Below are 27826 nucleotides of genomic sequence, written 5' to 3' on the forward strand. Positions count from 1 at the left end.
AACTGCTGACACCATGATCTTGGACTTCCAGCATTCAGAACCATGAGAAAATGTCTGTTGTTTAAGCAAACAATCCATGGTATTTTGTTAATGCAGCCCAAGCTGCCTAAGACAGCACCACAAAGATGTGCTGGGGATACAGGAGTGTTGAACTGAAGCTTACATCATGCACAGTATAGGATCCCAAGACCAGAGTTAGAGCAGTTTAGATAAGGCCAGGGTGCAGAATAAAAACAAGGTTGAGACTGTGGATGGAGCAGAATCATCGACCAGGCAGGATCAAACCAGGATTTAGCCTAGTAATGGAAGAATCTAAGGTTTGGACTTAATCTAACTTTTTTCTTTAATTTCTACAAGTTGTAAGACTTTAAGTAAGTTACTCAACTACCTCATTCTATTCCTAGTACTTCATTACTACTTCTAGCATGGAGACAATAATTCTTGTATCACATAGCCATTGTGAGGATTCAATGATTAGATATTAAATGACTAATACTTGGCACAGTGTCTGGCACGTGCCAATCTCAGAATTGGTACTCCATGTAGTAGACAAAGCCAGAGAGACTGGAGTCTGAACTAGTCTACATTCATTTGTTCATACCCCAAATATTTATTGCATACTTGCTACCCACCAGGCAAGATTATTGGTGATAGAGATAGAGCAATGAGCAAAACAGAAAAAAGTTAATGTACCATCATTAAGCTTACATCCTACAAAGAATTAATGAGTCTAATAGCATGAACCTGAAGGTGGCAGGAGCTTGAGTCCCCATCTGCGTCCCACATTCAAAAACTTGTTTGGATTAATGAATGCCAACTATAATTTTATATATATAATGTGATGGTTCAGTGTGAGGTCGGAGGGATAGTGGATGGGGGGAGGGGGGTTCACAGTGTGAGGGATATAAATGATGAACGTCTAAGTATTACCTTGTCTTGTACACCTGAAACTAATAAAAAAAAAAAAAAAAAACTTGTTTGGGACAACTCACACAGTTCCTGAGAATGACTAAATATATGAAAAAAAGGACAAAATGTATTCTGTCAAATATCTTGTCATATACATGGCAAATATTGTTCATTTCTTCTTCAGAAATGCACTAAGGACTCTTATTTGACATGGCATTTTATAAAAAGCTACTTATCACCCTTATTCTCTGAAAGCCTTTCTTCTCTCTCATCTGTCCCCTCTAGAAAGACTAGCTTTATATAAAGACAGCTTTCTTAGCTTGAAAAGTATACCTCAGTCTATCCATTGTCCCATAATGTTTTATTTGCTTTTCTGAACCTTGTCACTGAAGAATTCCTGGAAAAGGAACACAGATTTTAAAACAAGTTAGAAAAATAAAGTTTCACAATGACACATTTCTGAAAGGGACCTGTTCCTGATTCCATGTCTTTTTTTGACATTTGTGGAAGTCTGATGACCTCCTAGTATGGGGAGTTATGTGTGTGTTCTCCCTTTTTGAGTCACCATTTATCCATCCCTCTTGATTCAAAAGCAAGCTAAAATATGTGGACTCTTGCTGCATAAACAATTACAGAGTAGATTTTCCTTTGTTTGGAGACCACTTAGCGTGGTATTTGTTGTGTTTGTCATTAATTTGTCACCCATCTGTGGAGCTGATTGGTAGATGGATTTGGTTATGACAGATAAACCATCTTTCACATCTAGAACTCCATTCTCCAAGACATTTCTCTGCAGTGACAGTGTAGTAAAATAGGTTATTCTTTTGTTCCTTTGGAAATATGCCTTATTTTCTTTTGTTATTTTTGAGGCAACCTGAGTTCACGTCTATACAATCCAAAATCCAAATAACTAAGGGAAGCCCTGGTATCAGCCGTCTATCATTATATGCTTAAATATAAGAAAGGAAAAAATAAAACAAAATGTTTTTGAAAACTTCAATGAATATGCAATTGCGGTAAATAAATAACCACTAGAAACAATGCTGAAAGCAAATTGGACTTATTCCAATTTTTTTTTTTCACGTTTTGAAAAGTTTGGTGTTCTTTTGTCTTTCTATATAAATGCATAAATGAACTAGTTTTGCCCAGTTACAGAAAAAATATATTCTTATTTCAGTAAATTCCCTTTTTTTGGTTTATCATATGGATCACAGAAAAATATGATTTTACAGTTTGTTGCTTTTAATACACATTTATAAATTAAGATTGCCAAATAAATATAGTCTTTCAACAGCAAATAAACTTACCAAGAGAAATTCTTCTTTTACAACTAGAATACCTCTCATAGGAGTAAGTCCTTTTGTTAGTAAGATAAATTCTAGAAATAGATTTCAGAGTAAAGATCTCACTGTTTGTTTTTATTCTTGTGAAACCAATAAAGTGCTGGCAAAGAGTGCTATAAGGTGTCACAGTAGTTTAGAAATAAGGTACATTCCAGAGTGTTCTTTATTGCCTTTTGAGGGTTGGCTATTGCCTCCCTTAGCCACACTGCCATGGAACACACAGCTTTACAAAACAGCAGCAGGATGGTTAGAGCCACTTGAGCCCCACCTGAATATTATATACATTCTTTTGAAACGTCAAAGTTTTAGGAATATTGGAGTGATTATAATACCGTATCATTATATTCCCATAGGCTTAAGTCTGAAATATACTGAATTTAAAAGAGTAAAAGGATATGTTTTCCCATTGCCCTTCATACCTTATTATTTCCCAGAAAATTGCAACCCCATGTCAAAAGCTATTTCAAGTGTTATTGTTTCAGGTAAGCATCATTTTGCTACATACTTGCGTCCCTGAATCTGGATGTTAAAATGTCTAATACCCTCACATGCAAACTATTGTAGAATTGCATTATAGTTCTGAGGACAGAAAGGCGGATGGGATAAGAAAATGTAACATAACTTTCAAGCCCTGGTGAAAAGGCTTCTCGGTTGTGAGAGAAATGCAGATGTGCATAGACGACAGAAATGAGACACTGAAAGGAAGTTTATCACTAAATCGCAGAGCAGGATTCTCAGCTCTCGCCACACAATAGAAGCATCTTGGAGCATACCAATTTCTGAGAGTGACCGGCATGTAAGTTAAGACCACAGAAAAGAACTGGTATGTAGGACATAAAAATAGATTTATAACCTAGAGCCTTTTTCTCTGTGCTTTTTGAAAAACTTCTACCTGTTCAACAGTTATACCTCTCTTTGTTTGGCAGGAGATGGCATGGGGCAAGGGTGCAGATTATCTATCATTTACCCTGAGTAGTCATTCAGTAAATGCTTTGTTGCTAATCCAACTCCATTTCCAGCTGCAGCCCTGTGGAGTTTGGTTGAATGCTGTCTATACCTGGGAGTAGGTGTGCGTGTATATATATAATGCTCTGTGTAAATGAAAAGCAAGACTAGTTCTTTCAAAAATGTTCTCTTGTTCTGAATAAAGATAAAAATAAAAACTAGAAGTTTCTGAAAATGACACAAGTGACTTTTTCTTACAGTGTACCCTTTTACATTTTCAATATCATGTGTTTGTGTTTCTTGAAAAAAATCCTCCATTCAAGGACCACATTGCAACCATAGATCTTATATGTATAATTTGTAGATGACAGACATTTGAAATTACTGTGGCAAGTGTTTTCACATTGTTTCTGCTGATCTGATAAAAAGCATATTGCCAAAAGAATGTAGAGAAATTCCCCAGAATCAATTTGAAGCACGCTTTTGAAATGAGAATTGCTATAAAGAAGCATTTTGGAAAGAGGTGGGGCTGCAGTGAACAGTTCTTGAGATGAAAATACAGTTCAGTAAAACAAATATATTTCTTCAAAGGGGAATGAATACACACACACATACACACACACACACACACACACACACACACATACATGGTAACAAAAATGTATAGACATTTTAAGGATAAAACTGTATTAAAATTGGCATACAATGAGTGACCCTAGCATTCATTTGATTAACGCCATCTTCTCAGCAAATGTCATACTACACAGTGCTACTGTAACTCAATTCAACTTCAATAAGTAATACATACCTTGTTTCCCCAAAAATAAGACCTAGCCGGACCATCAGCTCCAATGCATCTTTTGGAGCAAAAATTAATATAAGAATGGGTATTATATTATATTATATTATATTATATTATATTATAGACCCAGTCTTATAGTAAAATAAAACTGGTTCTTATATTAATTTTTGCTCCAAAAGAAGCATTAGAGCTGATTGTCCGGCGAGGTCTTATTTTCAGGGAAACACGGTAGATAACATCTCTTAAAATGTGTACATTTTTTTGGCACTCTCTGTGCTTTAATTTATTTGTCGTTATTTGGTCTTTGAAATTTTCTACCACCACCTGTGTAATGGCCCCAGGAAGTCCAGAAGAGAACCAGTGAAAACAACTCCATTGTGCTCCTAGTGAACTATTTCAATGTATTTCAAAATAAGAAATGAGAGTTTACTAAAGGGACAAAGAAATATGAAAGGATGAAGACTGAAAAATACAGAGAAAGAATCTCTTTTATATATGATGGTCCATCAGTGCCAGCATTAATGTGTAAAACCAGTCAGTGGTAGCACTGTAGGTAATTTATGTGGGAATAAAAATTGGTTTTATATTACTTTTGCTGCAGAAGATAACATTCTATAAGCTCATCATATTTTTAATCTTGTCTTAAGAAAAGTACTGCTGTGGCAGTTTGTTTAAATAAGAGTTATACTTATCTCTTTGCAAGGAGCTCCTTCTCTTCCTCTGTGTCCTCCCTCTTATTTCCACCCTCCCCTACCCAATTCCATCCACCTTTCCCCTTAGCCAAAGGCATTTGTAAAATATGGGAGCAGTTGTACTATGTTGTTATTTGGGATATGCTTAATAAATGCTTCCTATATTTTAGAGGTGGTTGGAGGTCATCTAATGCAATTTCATTTTGATTACTTATTTGAATTTTGGATGCAAGGAACCCTGAACCAATTGCCTGAATTTGTCATAATCATAATTTAGTTATCCACAGCTGCTTTATTAGATTTAAGGTACTTTCAAGAGTATATTGATTATCGCAGCTCTTGATTATCTAATAATAGTATTCATAAGATGCCCTCTTCTCCAGCTCTATTTTCTTGACTCACCGAAAGGGTACTGGTTTTAAATTTTCTCCTTTTCCAGTCACAGCATCCCTCTAAAAGTTATCAAATTATAATGGCATAATGATATAAAGCAAGACCTTAAGGTCCTTCAGACGTTACACATTTTTGTCTCCATAAATTCTTTCTGCCCCCTTTCAATTTACCTTTTTTGTTACTATAAGAGGTTTATATTATAAACTCAAATATAAGCATGGCATCCCAGAGCTTAATGTCCTGCAATGGCACCTATTACCCACCTTGCACTCTACTTTTTTATTTTAAGAGAGAGAGGTGGTATGAAAAAGTTCTTGAACCAAATTGTCCCAGCTAAAAGAAATAATCAAATGGGAACAGCAAGATGAACACATGCCAGCTCAAATGATTTACCGTTTTTGCAGTGTATAATGTGCACCCATGTTTTTGGCCTAAACTTCCAGAAAAAAATCTTCTGGTTTAATTTTTTAATTCAAATTTTTGTTTGTTTACATTTAGGTACTTATTTTTCATATGATAAAGGAATTTTAGCATTTATTTTTAATACATTATGGTATAAGAAATTTTATGTATCAATAACAAATTTACAATATTTACGCATGATAGAAGGCCAAGAACTCTTCGTCGTAAGTTCAACAAAACCAATTATCGTATCCCAGGGTATTATTTTGTATGGGAATATCGTTATTGATTTCTAGAATTAGACTTTTAACTCATAATCATAAATAAAAGAATTAAAACCATTTATATAGATACGGAATTAGTACTACCCATGTATAATGTGCATTCTTATTTTTCCCTCACAAACTTGGGCAAAACAATGTGCATTATACACTGAAAAATACGGTAATATTTTTTCCAAGTGGTCACATTTAACAGTTTGTATTACCACCAAAAGGGGAAAAAAATAATTGGTTACATATGAACTTTTCACCCAAATGACTCATTAATTTTTTTAACAAAGTTTGAGAGCATCCAGACTATTCCACACACCAGTCTAAGCAGTAGAGATTTAACCATTAAACAAGACAGACATGGTCTTAGCCTTCATAGAGTTTACAGCCTGCTAAGGAGATAGGCAAGTTACGAGACAATGACATCACTGTTTGACAAGGACTTGCATTAAAGAGAACATCGTTGCACAGGAATTAGAGAAAAGACACATAGAGAGAGAATTACCAGGGAAATCTTCCTGAGGAAAGTGGCATCTAAGCTGAGACCAAAAAGAAGAGAAGAAATTAGCCAGGTTGTTTGGGGGTAGTGATCTAGGAAGACGAGCCAAGAATCTGACATATTCCAGGAATTGTAATAATCTCTGAAGGAATGAATGAGCAAGGGCAGGGTGGAGCCGACACAGATGAGGCTGGAGAGCAATCAGAACCTTAGACATGAAGGGTCTGAGTTAGCGGGACACAGGATGAAGAGCCATGTTGACTTGAGGTGCTTCTGGTTATCCAAGCCAGATTTCCACAGGGCAGGAGGATGTGATTTTGCTATTTATGATTTGCAGATAACTTGTAAGTATAATTAAGAAGTAGCTGAATTTCTTGAAATTTCTCAGCTAGTTTTCCAGAAAATTCTTTGGCTTTATCTCTTGATACTTATATTGATAGCTCTCTTTCTCAACAAATTTCAGAATTATATGTTTAAACCATAATTGATTGATGAATGGAGGTTTTTCTATTCTAATCACTGATCTTTAATTTCTCTGCATTTTTCGAACCAGAAATTGATATAATTTAAAATGTGTGGCCTGCCGTGAAGAAGTACAAAATACAAAATATAACCTTCTATAGCATTACATTAAGAGTTGATTCTATGGAAGTTTAATTCCCCATGCTTGTCAAAAGTTGTTAAAACATTGCTTGCCTTTTTAGAATATAAAATGTGGGCAGACGTGTAGTAATATATCAAAAAATGACACTTTGTCAAAGAGGGCTTTCATGGGAGACTGTTCTGAATAAAATGTTTTCTTTTAAAAAGAACCCAACCTGTTTAACATTCCAAAGCAAACACAAATGAACACAAATGCCTGAACTTACTGCCAGTCACAACAGCCAGTTTCATTTACCCTTTAATACTTTTTTTTATATTCCAAAAACTGTTCCCCCAAAAGAATTATCAGTTTTTATTCCATGATAACCCTGGTTCGAAATAAAATAAAAGTAGCTCTGACCCTCCTCAAAATGGATTCTTTTCAGACTTACTACCACTTCTAATAGTATGAAGATGATATGGTTGGCTATGTCTAATGTTAGAGTCAATGTAATTATATGTGAAGCAACAATTCCCTTATCTATTAGGAACACTTGGTGCAGTTAACTGCATTTCACTGTCTGGCAGATGAAATAAAGAATTAAAATTTCAGCCTAGTTCCTCAAATTTTTTCCCCCAGTCATTTTAAAATCATTTAGCCTTGGGGAAATGGTAGTCAGAAAAGAAGAGAAAACAGACGGTATTTAAAGGCCGTACTTAGCAAGATTAACAAAGCAGATGTGCCTGCATGTCTCTCCCCTCCTTGCTCCTCAGAGTACCTCTCTGTTATGATTACTTTGTGATGGTTCCAATCCTTTGGACCTTCTGAGGATGTCCAGAGTTAAGATGAGGACTGATAGTTGAAATGTTAAACGGAAAAAAATCAATAGATAATTGTCTTTGAGCACAGTCTACAATCTAAATAGGAGTATCTGTATTTGTTACTCGTATTCTTTGCAGAGAATGTGCCTAAGTCCTAGCTCTTGAGTGAGAGTATCATTCATTGTTTAGGGAACCAGGGAGCAGGACTGAAAGAAACAGAAACAAAAGGTAATTGAGATACTGTACAGCTTATAGGCATCCTGATATGCCACACAATGGTACTCGGGAGGAAAGAAGAGAAATATGCTGCACAGCTTCACTGGATGTGTAAGCTGAATCTGATTTTATAGCCTGCTCACAATTAAAATTCCTAAAGGGTAGGAGGGGGTGTAGAAGGTTTGATCTAATGTCAACAGATTCCCCTAGCCTTAAGGGTTCACTGGAGAGTAGATGGCCCAGGTTTTAATAAAATGTTTAGAAATTCTGCATTTGTTGGTATGAGAGGATACTAATATTGGAGGCAACTGGTTTTAGGTACTAATAGTCAAGCCACCTTTTAATTAACTCACTCTATTAGCAAGAGAGGTGTATTTTGTTGTGGTAATAGTGATAATTGTAAGCCTCTCACAATGGAGAATGCCTCTTAGACCACTGAGATGGAGAGCTGGGAACAGTGATATGCAGAGCTAGGGAGGGAGGCTTCATATCCTGCCTCTATCATTTACCAATTATGTGATCCTGGGCAAGTGCCTCCGCCTGCCCAAGCCTCACTTTGTTCATCTGTAAAATGGACCTAATACTACCACCTCATCAGGCATTTAGTTCAGTACCTACTACATATCCAAAACCTAACAGTAAATGGTAGCAATATCATTAATAAACAAATGTGCACAACTTAGCAGTTTTGCACACCAAGCACACTCAGGATTGTAAGATATTCATGGATATAGATTCTCACCGCACCAGGAAACCCAGTCTAGATGGATATTATGTGTGTTTTAGAAGATCCGCATTTTCTGTAGAACAGAAAAAATAGTTCTGTGTTACTACCCTCTCTCTCTTGGTTTCTGTGTATATATAGACAATGTTGTTTGTTGAAACAGAAGTTAAAATCAGAACATTTCCTTGAAAACACTTTCTGGTTACATTATCAGACTGACTCAAAAAAAAGTAAGTTGCAGAGGCTTGTTACACATGTATGAATCATCTGCTAAAAACAGTGGTTCTTCCTAAATGTATTAAGGAAAAACTGACTTATAAAATTTAGATTCCTTGAAAGTGTAATCAATCATATCTTTGACTATAGACTACTATTGCCTAGCAGGTTGAAGGATCTCTCATATGTATAAAGCAAATATCAATAGTTGATTCTACTACGTAATGGCCATGCCAGTGATCTCACAGCCATACCTAGTACAAATGGCTCACTCTGGGTTCACAACTGAAACCAACAAAAGATGCAAAATGTTTCTGATTTATTTCAATATTACAATTTCAGAGCACTTTTTGAGCTATTCTATAAATGAATTAATTTCAAAATGGATGAGGCGGTAACATCAAGGTTTAGCTAATTATGTTTAAATTAAATATAAACATTTAAAATAACCATTTTAATTAAATACAAGACTCAGGCACCTAATCATTAGAAGTGGAATTGTTAACTTGAGATTTATCATTCTAAAATCACTTGTTCTACCTTTCAAATGAGTTCTTTCCTCCACTTAAATGAAAGACAAAATGTATTTCTCTGAAGTGGCAGTTAGTAAAAGATGACCCTTTCTTGTGTCATGGTTGTCAATTTGATATTGAATTCGAGAAAAGAAAAATAAAATCTGCTTTACTACAGGTCTCTTAGATACAAAACTGTAGTTACTATTTGCTAAACCATTTCCAACTTGACTTATATTTAAGTTTTACAAATATTTAAGAAAAACCCTAATAATTGTAAAGCATTTATTACTGTGAAAGAAAATGGATATATTGTGTACATACATATAATTTTTACAGAGGAGGCTCTGAGAAAGAAAAATATAATTTTGTGATTTAATTTTTTAATTACAATAATTTTTACAACTTCAAGAATGATGAGAAATAATACTTTGAATAGCTCTATTTTATAAACGGTAAATATATACCCCAAACTTTACATTTGTAAGAGTATACAAATATACTGGTAAATTCAAATTTGTATGTATAAGTTTGTATAGGTTTAAAAAATAACCATGGGCTCGTCCTTATACACAATATAACTATCACTTAACATAAACCCTGACACATGATAGGTGCTTAATAAATGTTTGTAAATTAAATAAATAAACATATTGATAAATTTTATAAAATATCTTTTAAAAGTCTCTTTTAAAAACCATGATTGCTATATCTTACCTTTTACTTTAACCTACTCAATTTAGAACATCTAAGAAAGCTGAAGTACATCTACTTACAGATTTGAAGGGAATATGTTTTCCTGTTATCTGTTGCTTTGCTGGTTTCTAGAATTAGTACAAATGTCAAAACTCTAAAAGAGAGCAGGATCTCTGCTGGCTGTGAGAGTGTGATTTAAAGACAAGTTAGCTTGTTTTGTTCCTTATACTAAATACCTGCAATTACTGATTGTCACATTTTTCTTTTGTTGTAAAACTGAACTAATTGTAGCTACTACCTTTAGGGGATGAGTTCTATAGTATAATAAATGTTGCGTGCCCTCTTGAGTTTAGCATTTTAATTATTCATAATCAGAGTGATTTCTGATTATTTAGGAGTGTAGACATAATTCTAGTTTACCAAAAAAATTCAGAAGCACAGTAGAGGCTTTGTTTTGTTTTATTTTATGCTGAGATCAGCAGGCCTACAAACATGCTAAGAAGTTCTTATAAGCAGTGGTGCCTGTTCTCTGGCTAATAGGTGGCCACCGTTGATGTGTGCCATGTCCTGAAATAACTGAATGTATTTTTTCTACTCGTTTGATTTCTCTAGAACTATTTGGGTAATGTTGGGTTTGTGAGGTAAAGAGCTGACAAGGATTCAAGTGGAAGAACTGGTAATAATGTATGAAAGTGTGTTTATCAGAAAAGGCATACAATAGATTTGATAGCTGGCTATTAACCAAGTATAAATTTGGTATAAATTTTAAGGTATTCGTTTCTTGAAAGAGGTGGGGTGTGTGAGTGTTATGTTTGCTTTGCACCCTAAATATATTTGCATACATTGGACCCAAGTAAAAGACAAATATTCAAGATGGATGGATATTCTGGCTATTTTGGACTAGAATAATTTTGATGTCTACTATATTCAAATACATACTAGTGATAATGATGTATTGGGACTGGGCTCCTACAATCTATTTAGACATCATATACATTCTTAATAATAGCATGAAATAATAAAATACTAGTTTAAAAAAAGAGTTTGGCATTGAAAATCTGTTCATTGCGATCTGTTTCAATTTTTCCATCTTTCTTTTTCTTTTTTTTCCTTTCCCTCCAATATAACACTTTAATTTTAGAGCCCAACATGTACTCTGCAGCTAGAGAATTATTCAAGTCTCCTGGTAATTTACATTTGACTTAGGAAGAAGCAGCAATTGCTTAATATATTCAATTAGTAGTAAAAGTAGTAAGGCTGTAAACAGACCATTCTGAAGATATGCAATATTAGCATGTTTTAAGGAGAGTACCTTTAACCACTCTTACCTAAAAACTTCAGCAGAGTGAAGCTTCTGCTACAAGAACATTATCTAAAAGTACACGTGGGTAGCCCCCAATTTACAAGTCCATCTCAGATCAAAGGGAATTAACAATTGCATACATATTCCAGTGTTAGGCTCAAGTGTGAGTTCTGTTCTTTATCAGTAAATTGTTTAATGAAGGGACTGCAAGTACTAGAAAGAACAAAAGACAGAATGAATGAAAGAAAGAACGAAAAAGAGAGAGAGAAAGACAGAGAGAGAGAGAGAGAGAGAGAGAGAGAGAGAGAGAGAGAGAGAGAGAGAGAGAGAAATAAAAGAAAGAAAGAGAGAAAGGAAGGAAGAAATGTCCTGATCATCCACAATATATTTCTCCTTCCCAAAATAAATGTTTAACCACAGCTACTGAGGAATAAAATTTTACAAAAAGACTAATTGGAAAATCACTTTGCTTCTGTCTCTATCCCCAGGTGCTAATAAACAAGGAACACGTCCAAAGGCCAAGTGGTTGAAAAGAGGGCATGGAATATCCCCCAACCAGATAATCATCGCTGGAATAATTGGGAAGTGTCTGAATGTAGGTATGTGTGCTGAAGACTTTGTGCTCTTGCAATTTGTCATCTAACTTTCCCTGCTCCCATTCATGTTAGACACCTGCCAGCTCATCAGGCTTTTGAAAGCACTGCTTGGCCCAAGCTGGCAGATGTGCTCACATGTACACCGCCACTCAGAAACCCAGGTGGCTCTCCACCAGGAAGTCATCCTTATTCTCTTGGGCTTTTAAAACATCCTCCACAATGACTTTACATTGCCTCCTCTTCTCTAATCTCAGTGTTCCCATATAGAAACTTTCCTCCTCACAGACACTGAGCCTTGTTTCCAGAGCACAGAAAGCCTTTGTCCTTTCTGTCCCCACTATCTGAAATAACTTTCCCCACTCTTCTTTGCTGGCTTTAGTCCTATGTTCTCTCCAAGACCTATATCCACCTACATTATAAGCTCCTGCTGATTTCCCCATTCCCAATATTTGCATTTTCCCAAACTTCTGTAGAACATGTAGTTATACCATTCCTCTGACATTTGACAACTTGATTCATATATTGCTTTTTCTCTCTTCATGCATTGGTCCTGTGTCCCCAGTATAACTGTTTATTTCTGGAAAGGATGATCTGTTGCGTACCAGAATCCATGGCGATGGGCAGTGGGCATGTAATGAGCTGCTATGATGAAGTGAGGCAACAAAGCAGACTCTGGAATTAGACAGCCTGAGTTTTGAGTTCCTGCCCAGCCAGTTACTAGCTAGGTGATCGTGGCAAGGTTTTTGTAAAAAACTTTCTGTGTCTTAATTTCCTCATCTCTAAAATAGGAATAGTAATCCTACCCATCTTCTTGAGTTGCTGTAAAGTTTAAATGAGCTAATACATAAAAAAGAATAGTCTAATACATATTAAACACTAAAAATTCATTACCTATTTATTACTGTATACACAGCAATAGTCTATCTCAATTTTCTCAATAATGCTATAAAATAGATAGCATCATCCCCATTCTAAAAATAGGAATCTAGTGGCCCTAAGAGGTCAGATCACTGCCAAAAATCACAAGAAGCAGCAGAATGAGAACCAAAGTGTCTGACTCTAAACCCTGGGCCGTTTCACTCTGCACATTGCCTCACACACAGGTGCCCAGTGACTAGTTGGTAACAATGGAATTTATTCTTCTCTAGTCTTATAGTTTCAATGAAATCATGCTGCGATTTCACTAGATTTGACCTTTTAGACTATTTGCAATGTGAAACGTTTTTAGTTGACTATATATTTCTCTTATGTACTAATCTAAAGAGGGTGGAGTCCTAACTCCTTTTTGTCTGACTCAGGCTAAAATTCACCTCAACAAGTAGGTGTTTCTGTTCCCAGTTACTGAAGGAACAGGAGGGATAAAATACCAAATAGCCATTCCCACCCTAGGGTATTTTATAATCTAGGTGACACAGTAATAAAAGTAAAGCAAAAACATCTGACACAGTTTTTAATCCTTCATGTTTAGGTTTGAGATTGGCTCTTGCATGGTGCTCCCTCATCCCATGTAATAATGTAGGTTGGATACAAAAATAACACTCTGGGTTTTGGTGGAATGTGCCATTTAAGAGTAAACTATACAATGTTACATTAGTTTCAGGTGTAAAACATAGTGATTAGACATTTATATACCTCAAGATGTGATTACCACACTAAGTCTAGTACCCACCTGGCACCATACAAAGTTATCACAATATTATTGACTATATTCGCTTCACCTTCTTCACTCACCCCCCCTCCCCCAAGCTTCCTCCCTTCTGGCAACTGTCAGTTTGATCTCTGTTCTATAAGACTGTTTTCGTTTTGTTTCATTTGTTCATTTTTCTTTTTTTTTTTTTTAGATTCCACCTACAGGTGAAATCATACAGTATTTGTCTCTGTCTGACTTATTTCACTTAGCATAAGATCCTCTAGGTCCATCCATGTTGTCCCAAATGACAAGCTTTCATTCTTTTTCAATGACGAATAATATTCCTTTGTATATATACCATATCTTTTTTATCCATTCATCTATCAATGGACACCTAGATTGCTTCTATATATTGGCTATTATAAATAATGCTACAGTGAATATATGGGTGCATATATCTTTTCAAATTAGTTTTTGTTTGTTGGTTGGTTTTCTTCTGATAAATAACCAGAAGTAGGATTGCTGGGACTATACTTCAATAAAAAATAAAAGTTAAAAAATAGCACAAAAGGTTGTCACACATGTCAGCTGCAGGAAAGATAAGCTCTCATGGAAACTATGCTTTTTTTTTTTTAATTTTATGTCAATACTTTTTAAAAAATTAATCAACCTCTGTTCTCAACCTATTGAAACTTAACACAATGCTGATGACCACATGATTTTTTTCTTTGTGGGGAAAGCAGCTCTTCTGCCTCACATGGAATTATTATAAATTTACTTTTGATTGAGAAAAGAATGGAGACACATTGTTTCATAAAGAGTGGTGAAATTTAAATTTTAAACAGAACTTGGGGAAACAAGAGCAAATTTAACCTGCTTGTGCAGTATAACCTGAGTTGTAAAGAAATACACATTAAATTTGGAATTTTGATAAATATTCCTAGCAAGTACATAAAATGTATTCAAGTAATAACAAAAGACTAGACTATAAAATTTGTAGGTTTTAAAATTATTGCATTCTATTTGAAATTATTTTGGCGAATTTACCAAGTGCTCTGTTAAACTTGGCAGACTAGCTTTCTTGAAATCTTTTAGAAAATCATCAAGTCTTGTTGTTGGCACTGCCAAAATTCCTTGGCTGCTGTTGCTTCATTTGTGCCTCTGTAACACATAGCACCGCGCTGGGATGGAGTAGGTGATTGATAAATCATTCAATTTAATTTTGTCACCCTACTGATACATTAAATATACTCTGCACTCCTGGCCTGTCACTGAATTCCAGAAATAATGTCAGAGATCCTCTGTGGACCTAAAGGAACTGCCTTTAGGTGAAGTATCACCAAGAAAGGGAATTGGAAGCACTAACATTTTTGAATGCTTATTGTAGTCTAGATTTTTTCACTTTTCATACATCATTTCATTTAATCCTCAAAGTACCCCATGAAGTAAGTATTGGTATCCCCCATTTACCAACAACAAAGCTAAAATTCAAAGAGTTTAGCCAACATGTTTAAAAATCACACAGCTGGCGAGAAAGAATTTCCAGCGTAAGTCTAACCCAAAGACCAAGAAATGACGAGGTAGTAATGGAACCGAAGTGAGGCCCAGATTCAGAGTCGTGAGGCAGATACTCTTGACACTAACTTCAAACGACTCAGGCACATCATATAATCTCCTCTTACCTCAGTTTCCTCATCTCCTATGACATTATTATGAGTATCAAAATTTTTTATTTGTAAAATGACTTTGAAATTATCATTAATGCTATAAACAAATAATAGTCGTGGATCTGGTAAACATAAATACTGGAACAGTTAAGAAGTTCCCAAAAGGTTTGAAATTCCTAGTAGCTGATGAGAGGAAGGTGAAAGCAATAAAAGGAAGCAAAGACCAAAGACAAAAAAAAACACCATGCCTGTGGAGGGATTCTTGGAGCACATCTTGAAAAGATTATTCTATTACCAGTGCTGATCCACGGCTGTTCCGTTGTGGCAGTTACCCTTATAATGTGTTATATAATGTTTTAAAACATAGGATAATGGCCATAATAACCAAACTGAGGATTGTGCAAAGGATGAAACATTGGAAATCAGGACTACTGCATGTGGAGCCTTATACCTAGTATAAGGAAAGCTGTACCCCAAGCTACTCATTTGAAGGATTAAAAGTAATACTTTCCTTAAACACATGATTCTGAAAGTACATGTGCACCTCCCAGAGTACCTGAAACCCCCTGAAGGCCTCAGTGGGATCCACCCTGCTGCTTCTTAAAACAGTCTCTTCAACGTTTTTCAAAGGAATTAATGGCACTTCACATTGTGGCTGATGTCTGGTTTTGCCCTTATAAATGTTGAAGGGAACTAGAGGTATTTGATGAGTTATTAAGCATGTGCTTCAGTTATTATGATAGTAATAACAGCTCAGTCTTATAAAGCTGGAAGGTGCTTTCCATTTTTTAGCATTTAATTGCATTCCCACTGAGTTTAGATAATAAGTCATTAATCTCACTCAGCATATGACCTAATGCATGTATTTAGATTTAAGAAAGTTTCTTTTAGTATAAGAATATACCGATATTCTTTCTTTGCCTTTGTTTACATGAATGTTCTAGAAACCACCTACTAGATTTTTAAAAATTGTATTGTAACCTGAATGAGAACAGGCAACCTAGCTGATATTTTAAACAGTATTCAAGACATCAAAGAGAAATTAAGAAACCACTTTCATAAGATTATTTTGTCAAAGTTGGCCTAGAGGAGGCTTCTATTTTCAAGACCTACTACTGAGATGGAGAATCTGTAATAGATTGCTCAATTTCATCTGACAAATTTTAACTGTCAAGTATTTCAAAAAACATATACCTATGACAATAACACATTTAACTTTTTTATAGCCTCCTTAATATTTGCAGTTTATCATTATCATTAATTATTAAGCACCTTGATGGTAGAATGGAATGTAAGGATAATTATTGTTATAATACAGCAACAAATGACTAATTTGAGAAATAGTTTTGGTGTATTCCTAAGTTATAAAAGTATTTTGTAAACTATAAATCACTCTACCAATAGTGTTTATAAGAATAATTTTTATAATACCAAATTATGCTTTTCTGCAAAGTAGTGAAATATAACAGAAAAAACTTTTCCGACTTCCATTATTTAAAATACTGTGAAGATGTGTTCTTTAAGACATAGCAGCATGGTACCTGCCTGGGAGAAGACTCGTAATTAGAATATCGGCTATGCATAGAGTGCGTGTTCTAGGCTAGACAATTTAAAGTAGATCATTCTTAGTCTTCAGAATGTCCCTGCAAGGAGATTTCATTTTCCCTATATATCTTCTTTTACAATTGGAGCTCAGGTAGGTTAATAAAACGCTTACTGAGCTAGTAAAATGATAGTGCCACAATTCAAACCCAGATCTTTGAGACTCCTATACTCATGCTTTTTATAACTATTGGGGAAGCCAGTTGCATCCATACAAGATAGGAGGTAATGAGTGAAAATGAAAATCTCTCAATGATAACAGCTATAACACCATTTATTATTATGCCAGGTACTGGGCTAGGTACCCTGGGCACTTTAAATTCCTTATCCTAATAAACAGTTCAAAAGAAGTTCATTCATCTAAGGTTTCTCAATGAATTGGATATTAATATTCCCACTTCCCTTGTGAGCAATTTAAGATTTAAAAGCATTGAGTTACTGACATAAGATGGCGCACCTGATAAGTAGCAAAACCAAGTTTCCAACGCAGGTCTTATTGAGTTCCAAAATCCATGTTCTTACTGCAAAATATTATAAGCTAACACTTGTCTTATTAGGGAGACCACCTCAGGATGATGTAGATGCCTGATCACTGCACTGTACACCTGAAGCTGAAGCTGAATAATAATGAATGTCAACTATAATTTTACACACACATATATAATATATATGTATATATATTATATATACATATTTTGTGTATAGATCGATAGATAGATAGATAGATAGATAGATAGATAGATAGATAGATAGATAGATAGATAGATAGATACTTACAAGAAGCGGAGTACAGCATTAGGAATAGAGACAGTGGAAATGTAATTGCTATGTGCGATGTCAGAGGGGTAGTGGATGTGGAGAGGGGGGTTGTCACTGTGTGAGCGATATAAATGATAAATGTCTAACTATTATATTGTTTTGTACACCAGAAACTAATAAAAAAAGAAAAAATATTATAAGCTAAAATATATGTCTGATTTATAACATAAAGACTCTGGATTGCTGCATATTTATATTTTTCTCTGAATTTATTTTTAAAATGATTTTAGTTTAAAAAAAATGATTTTAGTTTTGTTTAGGTATTACTGAACTTTCTGTTAAAAGGAACTTCCAGAAACTTAGTACTAATTCAATGAATATGCACTAGTTTGTGTTTATTCTACTGGTGCCCAAGTTTATATAAAAGTCAGATTTTAACATTATAAATCGCGTGTGCTCAGCATGTGTTTTATAATGTAGAATTTCACTAAAAACTTAAAAATTAAAACAGATTTATGAAACTCAGGAAAATGCCTTCCATACGTAAATCACTATCCTGAATACCGCAAGTTACAAAGACAACTGAATAGCTTTCATTCTCATCTTACAAGAGGCCTATAGCAGCATTTTGCATTCATTTGTTAAACAAGTGTTACTGATTGCCGACTATTTTCATAACTTCCCGTGCTAGGGAGATTGGCAGAAAATAAGAATGCAAAGATCCCTGCCCTCAAAGAGCTTTATAAGTTAATTAGGGAGAAAAGACATAAAAACTACTAAGCAACAAAAACTGAAGTTAAGTAGCATTGCAACAGTGAAATAAATCGTGTTTAATTGGGGAAAAAAAAAAGAATGTTCTAATTTCACGGCTGAAGGTGCTGATTATTGGTTAAAGTAGTGAAAAAGGCCTCACAGAGAAAGGCCACTGGCTAGGCAGAAAGGATGGATGATGGCAGTAGCCAGGCAGGCACTTGGGGCAGGGGGGATGTAGCCATACAGCAGATACATTTATTATCCTGAAGGCTTGTGCAGAGGAACTGGAAAAGACAAGATTGGAAAATGTGGGACCAGAAAGTGATGGGCTCTGATTCTAGCTGAAGACTCTGGCCTTTGGCCTCCAGGTGATGGGGAGTCATTGAAAATTTTTTGAGCAGGAAAATGACATAATTAAAATAGTGCTTTAAAAAAGATTAATTTGGCAGAACTGGGCCGGATGAATTTGTGGAAAGAGAACCGGAGCAAAGAAACGACCGCAATAACTCAGTTCTAAGGTGATGAGGTTGGGGACAGAAAAGACAGTGGTACTAGAAGGAAAGAAAAAAAGGCAAGAGATAGTACAAAGAAAGACATGGAGAAGCTGACATCTAGATATTGGAGAGAACGACACAGAATAAATTAACTTTGAATTCTGTTTGGGAACTTTCACAGTTTACGAAGTACACAGAATTATTTGGACATCATCGGTAAGATTCATGGTCTGAGACACCACTGAATTCAAGGAAGATCTTGCTTTTACTCAATGTAGCATTTCTTGTAGCCAAATCTACAGTGAAGTTCTACTTTCCAAGAGATAATGAATGTTATTACAAAAATGTCTGAGAGGATAATTGTAGCTTTATGTCATAATAATAATAATGATAATAATAACTACAGTTATAGGATGGCAGCATTAGATGAGTAATGAATATTCAGCCAAACAATGATGTTTCATTTACCTCCAAAATTCCAATTTATTAGTTTAGCTGTTGTTATACTGTCTATAAAATTGACTTTTAAAAACCATTCATTGATTGTCTAGAATAGGTTATTTTCACAAATATGTTAATTAATATGATCCTCTAGGGTTTATTTGGTGCTTTCTCCCTGGATTAATTCCATTGTCTTCAAACAGTCCTTGTATAAATATTTTACTTTACAGATGGAAAAACTGAGCCGTAGAGAAATTGAATTAATGATTTATTCAAGGTAATATGACAGCTGAAGAATATACCTTTCCTGTGGGTTCAGTTGGACTTCACTGATAAAATAAGACTAGAAGGAAATCAACATAGGGCAAAAGGGTGGCTCAGTTGGTTAGAGCCTGAGCTCTGGGCAACGGGGCTGCCAGTTCAATTCCCACATGGGCCAGCAAGCTGTGCCCTCTGCAACTAGGATGAAGTCAGTGAGCTGCTGCTCAGCTCCCAGGTGGCCATATGGCTCAGTTGGTTGGAGCGTGGGCTCTCAACCACAAGGTTGCCTATTCGACTCCCGAAAGGGAGGGTGGGCTGTGACCCCTGCAACTAACAACGGCAACTGGACCTGGAGCTGAGCTGTGCCCTCCACAACTAAGATTGAAAGGACAACTTGACTTGGAAAAGTCCTGGAAGTACACACTGTTCCCCAATAAAGTCCTGTTCCCCCAGTAAAGTCCGGTTCCTCTTCCCCAATAAAATCTTAAAACAAGAAAAGAAATCAACATTCCTTTTAATTGTTTAGGCTCAGTAAAAATAACCAGTGCCAGGCAAATGCAACCTTCTTCCCCAGAACACACACACACACACACACACACACACACACACTCCATTGCATTACTATGTTGTATATATATCAGTTACTTCAAAAAGCAAGTGCCATTTTAATATTACTTAGATGCTGTTTTTAATCCATCAAGTAAAACTTATTGTGGCTTCTAATATTAATTCATTCCCCACTTAGTATTGTTAAAAATATTTATGATCTGGTATAGAGCAAAACATATTGTTATCCATTTCCCCCCTGCTTTGATAAAAAGCATTCTTCAGCTGTTTTCTAGGTACAAATGTTTTCAAAGTTTGATGGTAATTTATGTTGTCAGTCCATTAAGTTGATTTTATGGCAGCCAACACAACTATCGTCTGTTTATGAGAAACCCAAGGATCACTCTAGGTCGCCACGAAGGCCGTTTGATACCTGCCCTCTCATATGGCTGACCTTGAGGGGAGTTGGATTTGGTAATTTATGGCAAACACCATCTAGAAGACCTATTTGCAAGATTCACTGTCATTTAGTGCTAAATGATCATTGCTGAGTCCAGAGACAATCTGAGCTCCTGACAGAGCAATCCCATAAAAAATATTGCCTACCCACCCAGGTGTCCTTTCCAATTATCTGGAGTAGAAATTAATACTTTTAAAAGCTGAGAGTTTTTGAAAGGTTATTACAATTTATTCCAGCGGTTTCTTTTGCACATTATGATGAATTAGTTTATTATGCCATTATTTTCCATGTCAGCTTTTTAGAAGATTGAACCATAATGTTGAAACATTAGTGTGAATGACAAACACACTATTTTACAGCTGAGTAATATATTTCTTTGAGAAAAATGTGCTAAGTTTTTAATAACAGGTAATTTTATGTTTATGTCCCCTAATGCTATTGTCAGGTATTATTTATTTCTATTTGGTAAGAACTGGAGAAATTTCTTGTAAAATGTTAATGGCGGTTTAGACAGATTTTAGAGTCATAGTAAGAATACATTACTTAAAAGTAGAAAATGTAAATTGTTAAGTGTTTTTCCCTGAAACTTAATATTTTGTAAGGTTTTCTTCACCAGTTCAGTATACGATTACTTCCAGGGAGAATAATACTCAAGTCTCAATTTTTTCTCTAAATGCAGTGGACTGTGGGGCAACGGGGGGAGGGTTGCTAGTTTTTCTAAGATCTTAATGACTTTCAAATTTTTCTTTAATAAAACCTCTTTATCTTAAATGACTTGTTGCTTCCTAAATCACGTAGTGATGTTTTATTATTTACAGATTTTTGTAAATAATATAAATTAGCACTTTGATAGACATTTATTTTTTCATTCATTATTCTTCATTATATGTCTACTAAAATAGTAAAGAAGTATAGGTTACTTCCTATTTATCAAATATTAAAAAAATACTCATTGTACCTCTGTGTGACAAAGACTGATTAGAGGCATTCTAAAGAGTACTCAGTATACTATATTTTTATTTATATAGCAAATATTTTTGAATGCCTAATACACACCAGGCATTATAAAACTGTGTGAAGTTGGAATACAGCCATAGGAACAGTTTAGAAATTCAATCTTCTTATTCCTGTTACAATTATTTTTATCCCTACAGTTTTTAAAAAATACAACTCCACAAAATTCTGAGGCTTGAGTAAATTGAGCATGTAAGCAAATTCAGTAACACTTTGGAAGTTTACATGTGTTACCTCCAATCCAACAAATGCTTGCCAAAGGAAATATTGTTTTTTGTTTTCTCATCAAACACATTTGCTTCTTTAGCAAGCATTTTCAGTACTGAAGTATTTATTTTTGTTGATGTGACTGAAGCAAATGTTAGTTTTAGCAAAATTAAGATTCACAGCATTCCATACATTTTTCCCACTATGCCAGAGAATTTTTTGATAATGTTATGAGGCTGATTATGAGAGAGCCAAAGTTTCTTTTGGGGCCATGGGAGGTTACTGAAGGATAACACATATACAGAACAAATGCACACATAATAAGTTTACAGCTTAATGGATTATCACAGAGTGAGCATACATGTGCAGCCAGCATTCAAATCAAGATAGAAATCACCAACAAACAACCCTATGTCCCCTTCCAGCTTATCAACCCCCACCCTCCACACCTAGTAACCATTCTTCTGACTCCTGACATCATAGATAAAGTTAGGCTGTTTCTTAAAATTTATATAAAAGAGATCGTGATAAAAGTATGACTTCTTTTGCTCAGCATGTGTTTGAAATTCATTCACACGGTTGCCTTTAGTTGTAGTTTGTTTGTTGTTATTGCTACATGGTATATTTCATTTTTTTTTTGGTATATTTCATTTTTTAAATGTAGCATGTTTTACTTGCCCAGTCTACTGATGATCACTGGATCGATTTCAGTTTGGGATAATTGCAAGAAAAATAATGTTTGTATGAACATTATCATACATGTATATATATGAATAATAAAAGCATTTCTGTTGGTATTTCTATGAGTGGAATAGCTGGGTCTCAGGACAGGTATGGGTTCAACTTTTGTAGATACTGCCAACCAGTTTTCCTGTGTCCTGGTACTCTTTATACTTACTAGTTATTTCCCTTTGGGCCTCAAACTAATAAATAATTGGGGAGAACTGAAGTGCATTTCTAGCGTGCTTTCAGGTCTAGAATTCTGCAATTCATTACTTGTTTACAGTGGAGAGCATTGGCATAGATTTCAACAAAAGGCAGATAATGAGAATCTGCTATTTGGTTTTCCATTACATTTCCCTATTTGCATTTGCATCTGGATTTGACTGTTAATGAGCCTGCACATTCATATTACATGCTAAATGATAAAATTATAGTATCTGATGCAGAAGAGCTGGAAAGTTTCCTGGTTTCCCCAATCATATTCTTCCATATAATATAAAACATTTTTTGCCAAGCTGATGGTAATAACTAGCCAAATGCAAAACAGTCCTTCTCTTCAACGTTCCTAGTTATTTTCACTAAAGAAGAGCAGAAATTGTGTGTAAAAAATCCTTTGGGGTATTATACACAAAACATGTATTCAATACATTTTTGTTGTACACATTTATCCATTTTGTTGACTATTAGGGGGTGGGTGGGGCTTTAGGGATTGCCTAAGAGAATCCTGGCTCTGCCAGCTGGCTTTGGCCAAATTATTAATCTCCCTTAGCCATACCTTCTTCATCTGTAATGTGGAGAAATAGTCTCTTCTTCATAGATCGCTGTGAGAACAGTGACATAGCACACGTGAAGCACTTCACATAGTGCCTGCACATGATAATAAATGGTGGGTGGTATCATTGTTGTCTTTTTAATTTTACGATGGGTACTTTTACAACCTGTGTCTAAAGATTCTGTTGCTCATACTTTATGGAGAAGCAGATGTGCTATAACGTCTATTCAAATCTTACAGCTAGATTTTACTCTTCCTTTTATTAACTTGTCCGCAAATATGTATTGAGTACCTACTATGTTCTATGCACTATGCAAGACATGAGTATTCCACTACAAACAGTTTAGATACTGCCCGGGCAAACAGAGCTGATGGCTTACAAGTCCTCAGGCAATTAAAGTACAGTGAGACTAGGCATGAAGAGGAGGTCCTGACACCACAGATTTCACAGGAGGGTCACTCTACCTCAGGAAAACTTCCTGAAGAAAGTGAAAGGTTGACTGACAGTTAACCAGGTGTTAACCAGGTAAGAGAGGGGTTAGGGGGCCCGTCCTGGTGGCTCAGGCGGTTAGAGCTCCATGCTCCTAACTCCGAAGGCTGCTGGTTCGATTCCCACATGGGCCAGTGGGCTCTCAACCACAAGGTTGGCAGTTCAATTCCTGGAGTCCCGCAAGGGATGGTGGGCGGCGCCCCCTGCAACTAATATTGAACACGGCACCTTGAGCTGAGCTGCCTCCCGGATGGCTCAGTTGGTTGGAATGCGTCTTCTCAACCACAAGGTTGCCAGTTCATCTCCCGCAAGGGAGGGTGGGCTGTGCCCCCTGCAACTAGCAACGACAACTGGACCTGGAGCTGAGCTGCGCCCTCCACAACTAAGACAGAAAGGACAACAACTTGAAGCTGAACGGCACCCTCCACAACTAAGATTGAAAGGACAACAACTTGACTTGGAGAAAGGTCCTTGACTTGGAGAAAGGTCCCAAATAAAGTCCTGTTCCTTTTCCCCAATTAAAAAAAAAAGTAGAATTTATTAAAAAAAGAAAAGAAAAAAAAAAGAGAGAGAGGGGTTAGGAGTGTTCAGGAACAAAAGCATACCAGGCAGAGAGGAAACAGCATCAGAGGACTGGAAGATTTTCAGAAAGACTGAAACTTAGAAGGCAATGTATGGGGAAAAGAAAAGGAAATGTGTCAAGAACAAGGAGGTAAGGCTAAAATGGCAAACAGGGACCAGTCCGTTAGGCCTTGTACACTGGACTTTGGACATTGGACTTTATCCTAAGCGTAATGAGAAACTACTGATTTTTATTTTTATTTTTAATTTCAGTATCTTGATGAGATCTGTGTATTCAAACATTCTTGGGGCAGAGAGGGAATGGATTGGATGGGAACAAGACAGGATGTTTCTAGAAGAAGGGAATGAATGATCTTACTGATGGCAGGTGCTGCCAAGGTGTGAAATAAGCTGGATATTGAGAGGTGTAACCACCAGATTTGGCAACAAGATCTGTGGACACTTTGCTAAGAACAGGCTGGTTTCAACCAGTCAAGGTACAAATAACAAATGGAAACATAACTAAGTGCTGATGGATTTCCAGGTAAATGTAATTACCAAATAGCACAGTATATAACATATTAGTACGATAGTTGCTCTAAGATCTATTAAATACATATTTTAAAACTTAAATACAACTATAAAATGCATATTACTTTCAATCATATTTTCTTTTTTTTAATGGGTTTTCACCACTGGTTTGACATTTATCCTTGAATCATAAAAACGTTCTTTAGAAGAATATGAATTTTATGCTCTAGTCCAATTGTTAGAACCTTGTCTCTTGATGAGACTTAGCAAAGAATTCTGAAGAAACAAGAATGGGATGAGGGAAGAGATTCCCTTTGGATAAATTCCTCTTGGAGATTTTTTGTGTTAATGTTGAAAAGAATAGGATGTGGAAGCCTAGCCCAGAGGAACTCCACATGGAAGGAAGATTCCTGTCCTTGCATATACATATATGCAGAGTCAAGCTCAGAGAGAAAATAAACCCCTTGGAGGAAAAGTCAGTGATTCATTACTGTGAGTTAAGAAGGGACATGTTATAAATCATAAGCAGGAGAAGCAAGTTCTATTTTCCCTGCTCTATTCCACTCTTGAAAATTAATTTTCCTCAGGATTATTTTTTTCCTGGTGGCTGCTATTTACAGTCTTGTCCACCCAGCCCAGCTCACTCATTTCCACAGGCAGTGCCCGTTGGCACACCAGGGTAAAGCACAGCAAATTAGGTTAGGGGACTGTCGGAACTCTATGTGAAAGCACTGCTTCCAAACTCATTCTATAAACGTAGGATGTGTTTATCCTCACATTTCTCACCAAGCCCACGCCCAGTTCAGTATGTGAGATCTGTGTTTAAAAGAGATGTGAAAAGGATCATGTTTGGGGAATTTCTCTTTTAAAAATATATCAGGTCACTTAGGCATATGATACCGTATAATGGGTCCTTTCATGGCCCATGACATCTCACAGTGGCTTTTTTGCTTCAAGCGTCAGCTAAGGAGCTGGATGTTTTGTGGAGCAGTTGGCATGGTCTGTGGCAGAGCCACGCAGGGCACCCCTCACCCCTGTCTCCAACCGCCCGAGTGAGTGCCCGCCTCTGGGGATGAAGCGCATGGACCAGGGACAGGACTGACGACTTCACCGCACTCTGTTCTCATTTACTCTCCAGCAGAGCTGTGAGGTCAACACTATAATTATGTTCATTTTATAGAAAGGGAAAGACAGAACCTGAGAAATTAAGTAATTTGCCCAAGTACACAAATAATAAGTAATAAGATCTGGATTTAAACTCAGATTTTTCCACAATGACCTAATGGAACTAAAGAGCAGTGTGTGTTTTAGTTTTTGTTTTTGTTTTCCCTAAGTTTTGAATAGAAACCACTGGCTTGATTAACAAGACAAATTTTTTGTCTTCTAATTGTACCACGGACTTCACTTTTCTACCCTATTCTTTTGTTCCTTTATCCTGTATGTGTATTTATATACTATTATTTATATCTCTGCAGGCCTCTTAAAATTGGGGAAGAGGATGAAGAAGGAGATACGCTATAAGTTGCAAGATAAAGTAGTCATTACCAAAAATTAGTATCATAATAAAATAAGGCATATAATAAAGAGAGTCAAATTACATTAGTTAAGCATGAGAGATATTATTCCATGAAATAACTAGCATAAGTTCATTCAACAAACACTGTTTGAGCACCTACTTCTCGCTCGGGGCTCCTATGCGCTGGGTCAATGTCTGTGAATAAAACACCGCTGGTCTGTCCTCCTGGAGCTGCCGTTCTCAATAGGGATGGGGATGGGGAAAGAGAGAGGCAGACAATAAACAAAGACATAACAAGGACAGTGGGGAAAGAGAAGGCAAAGTCAAGTAGATCAGGAATGCCAGGGGATGGGAGAAGTGGGGTTGTGTTCTTATGTAAAGCAATAAGGAAGACTTTTCAAGTGAGGTGAGTTTTACAGAGGCCACAGGGAGCAAACCCTGCCCGTGTCTGGGTGAAGCACATCTCAGGAAGAGGAAGCCCGACTAGCAAATGCCTGAGGCAGGAACTTGCTAAGTGTTTGTGTGTGCCTAACTCTGCCTTCCTCCATGCAAGGAGAGCAGTGTGGCCGATGAAGCAGTCCAGGGGAATGGAGAAGTGGTAGCTACTAAACCAGGCAGGGCAATGGGATAAGGAGGGCTGATGACTAGGGCCCTGTAAGCTGCTTAAGGACTTTAGTCAAATATAATAAGCAAGTCACAATTACAATTAATACCACTTTAATACATCCAATCCAAGTTTAACCATTTTGTTCCCCTTTGGGGTTCCCTTTTAATTACAAAAAGTGCCAGTTGGATGATTTGTCCTAAAACCAAGAGCAGGGTCAGAAAATAAGCAAGCTGCCACCCCCCTTCTTCCCCGGGGTAGGTAGAATAACTGATCACAGACTTATCTAGTCACACTGCAAAAGGTCAGAGCTGGTCAAAAGACAAACCATTCCAGACATAGCCTTTAATATGCACATCTTTCCATCTCAGCTCCCATGCCACCTCCAATTATGAATAGACTGAGGTCCAAGAACCAAATCTCCAGCAGCTGGATATGCCTTTACTCTAGCCCACCTGCCTGACTCAAGAACTAAACTCCCTTGTGATCCTGTCTGCTCCCCACTAACCCCCCCACCCCACCTGTACTCAGTCCCTTGGGTCCCCTAAGTAACTCCTCCCTGCTCACAACTACCCATTGAAGGGGCCTGAATAACAGAGCTAAAGGCAAAATAATCTTGGCCTTTCTTGGTCTTACCATCCTCATCTACAAAATGGGCCTAATTTTGCCTGGCCTGCAGGACTGCTGTGAGTACTGAGGTAGTAGCTATTTATAAAGTGACTATGGCTGATTCTAATTGATTCCTTGATCTGATAGAAGAAAATGGAAAGAGAGAAGAGGGTCTCAGGAACTTGAAATAGAAGGCAAAGAGGTGAAAATTACTTACTTTTTATACTGGCCTTATAGTTTTACCAGATTGCCACTGCTATCC

General features: G+C 36.3%; 1 protein-coding gene across 3 annotated transcripts in view; it reads left to right on the forward strand.

Annotated features, from left to right (window-relative positions):
• HS3ST5 (heparan sulfate-glucosamine 3-sulfotransferase 5) overlaps positions 1–27826 on the forward strand; it is a 253367-nt gene that overhangs the window by 145469 nt on the left and 80072 nt on the right. For 2 of the 3 annotated variants that reach the window (XM_081039158.1, XM_081039159.1), the window contains one exon: positions 11817–11927. The gene's annotated coding sequence lies outside the window, so the exon portion shown is untranslated. The remainder of the gene's footprint in view (positions 1–11816; positions 11928–27826) is intronic. The other variant, XM_081039160.1, reaches the window with a different exon arrangement.

This window comes from Rhinolophus hipposideros (assembly GCF_964194185.1).
Source record: "Rhinolophus hipposideros genome assembly, chromosome: 3".
NCBI lineage: Eukaryota > Metazoa > Chordata > Mammalia > Chiroptera > Rhinolophidae > Rhinolophus > Rhinolophus hipposideros.